This window comes from Dreissena polymorpha, chromosome 7 (assembly GCF_020536995.1).
Source record: "Dreissena polymorpha isolate Duluth1 chromosome 7, UMN_Dpol_1.0, whole genome shotgun sequence".
Classification (NCBI taxonomy): domain Eukaryota; kingdom Metazoa; phylum Mollusca; class Bivalvia; order Myida; family Dreissenidae; genus Dreissena; species Dreissena polymorpha.
Window position 1 is genome coordinate 64,134,448 of NC_068361.1, and position 9,347 is coordinate 64,143,794.

General features: G+C 36.7%; 1 long non-coding RNA gene across 1 annotated transcript; it reads left to right on the forward strand.

Moving 5' to 3' along the window:
* The first annotated feature begins 8,468 nt into the window (after positions 1 to 8,468).
* On the forward strand, positions 8,469 to 9,077 carry LOC127838202 (uncharacterized). Its single transcript, XR_008029716.1, has 2 exons — positions 8,469 to 8,668; positions 8,831 to 9,077. It is a non-coding gene; the product is annotated as an uncharacterized LOC127838202 (long non-coding RNA).
* The last annotated feature ends 270 nt before the right edge of the window (positions 9,078 to 9,347 follow it).

Below are 9,347 nucleotides of genomic sequence, written 5' to 3' on the forward strand. Positions count from 1 at the left end.
GAAAAGGGCACTTTAACGTCTTCAGACTTGCAAATTGAATGAGTCCAATACACTGTCAGATCTTACATCATGAATAACTGACAGGTTTAGTGGTTGCCGGTTAGCCTTGGGCCAGTAGATTTAAGCCCAGGAATCTCAATTTCAAACGTTGGTTACAGTTGGGCTAAAAAGCAGGGCAACTAGCTTTTTCAAAGCTTGAAACAACTCAATCCAATTAAACATAGAATACAAATTGGCGACTGTGGATCAATTATGCCTAGAAAATGATTCAATTCCGACTCACAACCATACATGATGCATTAAAAGTCTGTAATGTCGGCAAAATTGTTGCTTAATAATTTAAAGAAAATAAATTAAGTATTAAATACACATAATAAACATGTACATGATTCTAGGCTCGTTATTCTTTAACCAAAATTCTGAAGATTGTTTTCAGTGCAGCAACCAATCGCGAAAAAAAACAACATATTGTTGTTATTTTGTCTAAGTTATCTCTATAACACAAATATGAGGATAAACAGTTCACACACATCTCGACCTGTGCTTTAAGTCACACTCTTTATAAATTTAAATGGGTTGTGTTCATTTCAAATTAGCGATAAAAACATAATTTTGAAAACTGAGTTGCGTCTTAGATTATGATAAGCGAACAACTTCAGTACCTTCAGAGCTTTGATTTAATTTACGCTGTGTGGGGTTTATAGAGAAATATTAGTGATTATAAATTACTAAGTCGATTCCCAAAAGAGAAAAATAACAGTGAAGATTATCCTTTAAGTAAGTTACAATTCTTAAATGCGTTGTGTTGATTATTAAACGAAAACGTTTTGATAAGCGAGAGTCACAATTGGCTTACAATTCTTAACTACTAGTAATTGACGAGTGCTTATTGAAACGGTGTCTTATCGCCAACAACAGTTTTAAATGATCAACATATTGACGTCAGCCCTTTATTCCAGCAAAATTATACTGATAAACCCTTGTAAAATACATTACAGAAAAACTCGGAAAGTTTCAGAAGAGAATGTTTTTTTTTCAACCGCGCGTGTTCATATCGGGACCAATAAAACTAGTTGTTAGTCTGATCACTCGAGAAGTATAATCGATGAACTCACAAATGAAGATAACGGAAATGGACCTTTTCTTTATTTTTTCGTATGTCTGTCATCCTGAATATTATTTTGGATATCAGGTGATCACCCTTCTGGATGCGAGCATGTGCGTTTCTCATAGACCTCGTCACCTCCGTTGTGCCTTGCGGACACCCGTAAGCTCGTGTACGTGCTGTGACGTACTTTGAGGAAGGCATTCGAATAAAAGGTAGCGTAACAATATGAACACTGTGAACTGTTTTTTATGTTAACTATCCATGATTATATGCGCACGTTTTTCCCAGGACATTCAAAAAGAATCAGAAAACAAAATCAATGGACGGATGCATTATTGTCAAGTATCGTATTTTAAGTATCTACAGAGATAAGGTTGAAAGAACTTTCTAGCACTAATGGTTCAGATAAATACGCCGTTGATGGCACTGTTACATTACAGATAGAGTTGATTTTCATGTAAAACCATTAGCATGTAACTTGATAGTGCTTCTAAAAGAGTTCAGGGTTCGGCTTTATTGATGTATCAGTGTCACATGTGTAAAGCTTTGAATAACAGTTAAAATGACCCGAATGTGCATCCAATATAACCAAATGTATCGAAATATTTAAGCAGGTCTCATGTACCGCTAATGATAACTAATATTGTTGTGCGAGTGTGTGTCTGTGCGAGTGTTGCGAACATACGTTCGCGCGCGTGTATATGCATGCGGGTGTGTGTGTGTGTGTGTGTGTGTGTGTGTGTGTGTGTGTGTGTGTGTGTGTGTGTGTGTGTGTGTGTGTGTGTGTGTGTGTGTGTGTGTGTGTGTGTGTGTGTGTGTGTGTGTGTGTGTGTGTGTGTGTGTGTGTGTGTGTGTGTGTGTGTGTGTGTGTGTGTGTGTGTGTGTGCGTGTGTGCGTGCGTGCGTGCGTGCGTGCGTGCGTGCGTGCGTGCGTGCGTGCGTGCGTGCGTGCGTGCGTGTGTGTAATTACAACAAAATTGCATGCAAATACTGGATTTAGCAATTATTAAATGGTTATACAAATCCCTCGTTCGTACTTGTTTACCTTCACAACTACATGCAAACTATGGCATTACAGATGATGGTATGGATCGAAACGTGCATAAAATGGTTTGATAATAGTTTGAACGTTTTGTCAATACTTTTTTTCAAATACTTAAAACTTAAAGCTGCAAACGCGATTTAATTGTTTGTAATTTAAAGTGATTTTGATTTGATCACAAAATATATACTTGAAAACGGTGTGAATATTTTAGGCTTAATTGTCTAATATAACGTAAAACTGAAACATGCTACTATTCAAATGACCTATTTTTCACGCACTTTAAAGAAGGGGAAATCGGCCTTATAATCAAAGGTCAAAAAGTCACAATACATGTTTTTATGATGCAATTATTTATTTATTTTAATCGCAATTCTATACCTCAGCAGTGTCTTTGTTTTTAAATCCAATGAAATAATATGTACAATAATATATTGCGTGTCCAATTCGAAGTTACCAGTTTGGTGCTCTCTATTCTGAAATGTCTGACAACGTAATTTGCATTCCATTAATCGGATAGAAGCCCAAGAATGTAAATCACGTGATTTGAATTCTTGATTTCTATGAATACGACTGGCTTCGTTATGGAGTTCTGAGACACGTAGAATGACAATTGGCCAAGACGAGCATTAGAAATTAATTCGTTCCTTTGCTGGAGATCCTAAATTGACTGTCACAAGGGATTTGGCAAACATTATGCACTTGCGTTGCGAACATTAAGTTATGTTTGTGAAACGTGCCAACAGTAAAATATTACATCAGTACAACCGAATCGATTAAATTGTATTACACACGATTTTTGTGAAAAGCATACTAGAGACATCGGTCTTAGGTGGGGAAAAGGGTATTAGGCGCGGAAGAATTGCAATTCGACCTCCTTTTGATGGCGGGGAAAATGGCATTAAGGCCAGTTTGGAGGACATCCATGTCACCCCTGCTCATAGTGCGGTGTGGGACTGCATGCAACTCAAACTCCTGTTGTTGGTGGGGATATCGGCATTTAGGCCAGTGTGGGTGGGCATGTCAAACCCCACGAATATGACGCTTTATTGTTTGGTGTTTCGCCAACCCAAAATACATCTTATTTATATACAGGTATCGTTAACTATTTAAAATACATAACAATCTTATATACAGGTACCTTTAAAAACAGAACATTTATACTTTTCAAAGAGTCAAATTTAGTCATATTATATAATTATTTTAATTGTGAGAATTAGAGAATATTGGTAATTTTTTCATAAGAAATCAACATAAGACGCCTTTGTAACTCAGCTAAAAAAGTACCCGGCCATAATGTGGATTGAACGTGGGACCTACCGGTTCAGATGCCGACGCTCTAAAGCGTCGCTATAAAATCCGGCTCATAGCAGAGCATTATATGTGCTTCCCAAGCCTCATCCTACTACATATTTTCCGACTACTAGTATACTAAATATACCTATAAGCCATAGAGCAAGAGATTATGCATTAGGCATGCACAGTACACATGCCTCAATACAGTATATGTTATACTCACCTAGGGACGTTCCCGGAAGCACGTGAGTTTGGTAGGTTGACACCATACCGGAAAGGTGAGGTTTCCCACGAGTACTCGTGCCCCCTCCCCCACTCCCAATCCCTAATTAGTAACAAGTACCGGTAAGTAAGGTAGGAATGCGTGGACATATTCCTGATCCACGCATAATGCAGTCTCAGGAGCAGAATTAGTCTAGCTTATTAGAAGCGCAAAGAATTTAGAGATACTTTTATATGGGCTAAATTCTTTGGAACCAATATAAAAAGTAGCTTAATATTTGAGAGCGTCAACAAGTTGGACTAGAGCAGAATGGCTTCATAAACTTCAAAATACACTCTTACAAATGATCTAAATATCTTTTCATCTATATAGCAAGTCAAGTTCGTGAAACAAACTGATAAACTGTTTGAAATGTAAACGTCGACAAATCCTTGTCAACCATGTTTTATTTTGCAGTCACATTCAATGGTGGGAGTGTGTAATCCGATTTCCATCGGAAGATCAATATAAATATAACAAGGAGCGGTCAGAAGCCCTAGTAACCTATTGGCAACGTAATAATACAATTAATAACATAAACGACTTCCTGGTAGTGTATGATACATTATCTAAGTTTTCCTATTGTTGCCTGGATTTTCTGATGTCGAGAAATATAGCTTGCTTTTCTATTTACTTGTGTGTAACCTATGTACCATTTACTATACGGTATAGTGATTCAGAACCAAAACAAATATTATACTTCCGGCTGTCTCTTGATGTCATTTTTTAAAGAAGAAAACCCATCATCAAACGTTCGGCCTGCTTTATTATAGGAGATTTCTCTACAAGTTGCACCTGCGCATTTTTTAAGATTGCGTATACATCGAGTAAGCTTTTGTTCTTATAGACAAAACGTTCAAATTAGAAGTGGGTGGAGAAAATGTTTCACCATAAACTTCCGAAAACAGTCCTATAACGCTAAATTATTAGCTCATCTATTTTTTGAAAAAAAATTATGAGCTATTGTCATCACCTTGGCGTCGGCGTCGGCGTTGGCGTTGGCGTTGGCGTTGGCGTCGGCGTCCGGTTAAGTTTTGCGTTTAGGTCCACTTTTCTCAGAAAGTATCAATGCTATTGCATTCAAACTTGGTACACTTACTTACTATCATGAGGGGACTGGGCAGGCAAAGTTAGATAACTCTGGCGTGCATTTTGACAGAATTATGTGCCCTTTTTATACTTAAAAAATTGAAAATTTTGGTTAAGTTTTGCGTTTAGTTCCACTTTTCTCAGTAAGTATCAATGCTATTGCATTCAAACTTGGTACATTTACTTACTATCATGAGGGGACTGGGCAGGCAAAGTTAGATAACTCTGGCATGCATTTTGACAGAATTATGTTCCCTTTTTATACTTAGAAAATTGACAATTTTGGTTAAGTTTTGTGTTTAGGTCCATTTTTTTCCTTAAGCATCAAAGCTATTGCTTTCATACTTGCAACACTTACTAACTATCATAAGGGGACTGTGCAGGCAAAGTAATGTAACTCTGACTGGCATTTTGACAGAATTATGTGCCCTTTTTATACTTAGAAAATTGAAAATTTGATTAAGTTTTGTGTTTAGGTCCACTTTATTCCTACAGTATCAAAGCTATTGCTTTCATACTTGCAAGATTTATGAACTATCATAAGGGGACGGTGCAGGCAAAGTTATGTAACTCTGACTGGCATTTGGACGGAATTATGGGCCCTTTATACTTAGAAAATTGAAAATTTGGTTAAGATTTATGTTTTGGTCCACTTTACCCCTAAAGTATCATAGATATTGCTTTCATACTTGGAACACTCACAAACTATCATAAGGGTACAGTAAAAGGACAAGTTGCATAACTCTGGTTGTCATTGTTACGGAATTATGGCCCTTTTTTGACTTAGTAACTTTTAATATATGGTTAAATTTTGTGTTTCGATCCACTCGAAGTATCAAGGCTATTGCTTTCAAACTTCAAATACTTACATGCTATCATGAGGTTACTGTACCTGGCAACTTGAATTTTACTTTGACCTTTGAATGACCTTGACTCTCAAGGTCAAATTATTAAATTTTGCTAAAATTGCCATAACTTCTTTATTTATGATTAGATTTGATTGATACTTTGATGAAACTACTCTTACCTGACATACCACAATAGACTTCACCCAAACCATCCCCCGTGCCCTCCCCCCCCTCCCCCGTGCCCTCCCCCCCCCCCCCTAATTTTTTTTTTTTTTTTTTTTTTTTTTTAAGATCATCTCACAAATGACCACCACACCCTCACACTATACCCCCCCCCTACCCCCCCACCCCACCCCCCCCCCCAAATTTTTTTTTTGATTTTTTTTTTTTTTTTTTTTTAAGATCAACTCACAAATTATCACCACACCCTCACACTATACCCCCCCCCCCATTTTTTTTTAAAAACGGTTATGTTTCAAATACCGTCCAACCATCGCACCCAAACCCCTCCCCCCCCCCCCCCCCCCCCCCCCCCCCCCCCCCCCCCCCCGATTTTTTTTTTTTTTTTTTTCGCTTTTTTGGAAGATAATGTAATAAATGTCCACAACCCCACACTATACACCCCTCTTCACTCCACTTGTCCCTCCTTTGTGATTGAAAATGAGAGTCCCTTCACCTTTAAAAAGAAAATAGATGAGCGGTCTGCACCCGCAAGGCGGTGCTCTTGTTGTATTTATAATGGTTCGGTTAACTAACATATCACCTATTCATTTTAAATAGTCTGTTTTCAAAAAAAAATGTTTGCATTCAATTATTGTCAAAACCCAAATCACAATTGGCTAATAGTCCATATAGATGTACTCCCAGAGCCTTAGTGGTTTACAGTCAACTCGTACCTAAGTCAACTCGCACGTTGTTTGGTCAACTCGCACGGAAGTCAACTCGTACCTAAGTCAACTTGTACCTTATCCAAAGTATTTATGTTTTAATGGGTTCTAAATGAGTAATTTATGCATAAACACAAATGACAAACACTTTCAGAGTCTAGTTCAATACCTTTAATTGCAATATTTTCACAAAATAACACTTTTTTGCAAAATAATTTTTTAAGCAGTTACATTATAGGCACATTATAACAGACAGTAAAAGTATTTTTCAATATATTATTTTTTAACTATTATTTTAGTATTTACAGGGCTCAACATTAACCAAAAAACCAACTTGCCCTGCCGGGCAAGTACTTAGAAAATCTACTTGCCCTGAACGTAAAGCCACTTGCCCAAACATGAAATATCACATTAACTGTAAACCTCATATTTTTTAATAAAGATCGAAATGATACACCACAAAACCTTTTTAATTTTTGCACATTTAACAAAATGATCACAGCAATTAAAGTCTAAATAAAAGGCTCTTTGTTCTTTTTTGCACTTGCCTGGGCGGGCAACTAGATTTTAAAATCACTTGCCCGGACCCAACTTTTACTTGCCAGGGGCAATAGGACAACCATTAATGTTGAGCCCTGATTTAGTTCAATATTTACACACATTATCAAAGCTTTACAATATGTACAGAAGTAGACATACATCTATATACTTTTATTTTAATATAAATTTCAATATTTACACACATAATCAAAGCTTTACAATATGTACACAAGTAGACATACATCTATATACTTTTATTTTATAGGAAAAAAACATATGACAATAATGTCAACGTGAGTACAAATATGTAAAGCTTAGTATCATATAAACCGCGCATATATGATTATCATACCTACATCAGGGTTCGACATTAACTTTTTTTTACAGCAAGACCGTCGGACCAGTTCCTCTTAAAATGTACAAGCCCGAACCAGATGTCTACTAGACCATAAATGACATAGCAAATGAAAACAATTGTGTCATGTAACTGTTTAATCAGGATTTATCAGTAAATAATCAGTGAACACCAGATTTTTTATGCATAGAGTAAAACAATAAAATAACCTTTTTTTTGCTTTTCTTCATCAGATTCAAGCCATGGGAATTGCCTCGATTTTCCATCTAGGATACAATTGACGTTTTCTTGTTTCTTCATATTTACGTTTCGTGTCAGTTAAGCGTCAAATTCTTTTTTATTTTAATACTGATTTGTGGGACAAAAATCCGAACTTGAACAAAGCCACCCTTTAAATTATATTATATCAGGGCCCTCAATCCATTTTAGGGGAAGCGGGTCGCTACCCATAGCAGGGGGAATTTTCGCGGCGTTTCCCTTTTTGGGGGATTTTTAACGTACTCTCTAATTATTACATTTGTACATGTTTGCACTATATACATTGCTTATTTCATAATTTAGTATGTTTGACAAGATAAAGTTAAAATACAATTGAGATATAATAATCATGAGACATCTATCTATATAAAAAAAAAAAAATAATTTATTTTTAAGGGGGAATTTTTCCCCAAAAAAGGGGAAAAAAGTATACTTTTCAGGGGGTGGGGAATGCGGCCGAATTTCGGCTGTGGATTTGACAGATTGAGGGCCCTGTATATTGTCTGCTTCGCAAAAATGTTAACATTGACGATAACGATTTTCGATAGAAGTCGTAAAATCATGCTCTACTGTTTAACGACACTGCAGAAAATCATTAATATTCATGACAACTTGACCAATTGAAACAATCAATTTCTGCAGGAAGCTCTCCTTTGCATCTAAAAATAGCAATGAATCATGTAAATGCTCCGCGTTTATTAGATATACTAGTTTTGTTTTAATGTAAATAACGTATACAAGAGTAATTTTACACATTAAAAGTAAAGGTTTTCACAGCAGTTTTTTTAACCAGGTTTTCCGAAGGAAAAAACTGGTTATTAGATTGGCGAATGCGGGCGGGCTGGCTGGCTGGCGGGCTGGCGGAATAAGCTTGTCCGGGCCATAACTATGTCGTTCATTGTCAGATTTTAAAATCATTTGGCACATTTGTTCACCATCATTGGACGGTGTGTCGCGCGAAATAATTACGTCGATATCTCCAAGGTCAAGGTCACACTTTGAGTTCAAAGGTCAAAAATGGCCATAAATGAGCTTGTCCGAGCCATAACTATGTCGTTCATCGTCAGATTTTAAAATCATTTGTCACATTTGTTCACCATCATTGGACGGTGTGTCGCGCGAAATAATTACGTCGATATCTCCAAGGTCAAGGTCACACTTTGAGTTCAAAGGTCAAAAATGGCCATAAATGAGCTTGTCCTGGCCATAACTATGTCATTCATTGTGAGATTTTAAAATCATTTGGCACATTTGTTCACCATCATGGGACGGTGTGTCCCACGAAAGAATCACGTCAATATCTCCAATGTCAAGGTCGCCACGACTAAAAATAGATTTAAAAAAAAAAAAAAATTACAAAGGGGGTTAATTTTTTTTGGTCATTTCAAAAGTTCAGTTTGAGTTTTCTCCCTTTATCAGATTTTTTTTTCACAATGAAAACCTGGTTTTGTGACAATTTTGTCCCTTGTTTTATAGTTATATGAATCAGTATAGATTTTTTTTAATTTATGTACGACCAGTCGGACAAGCTAGCCCGCAGTTTTACTAGCCCGACCACCGATCTTACTAGACAATGTCTGTCGGACGTGCCTTAGTGTCGAACCCTGTACATTTATCTAAACATGGTTGTACGAAGAAATGGTTAATTTTACAATGATAATAA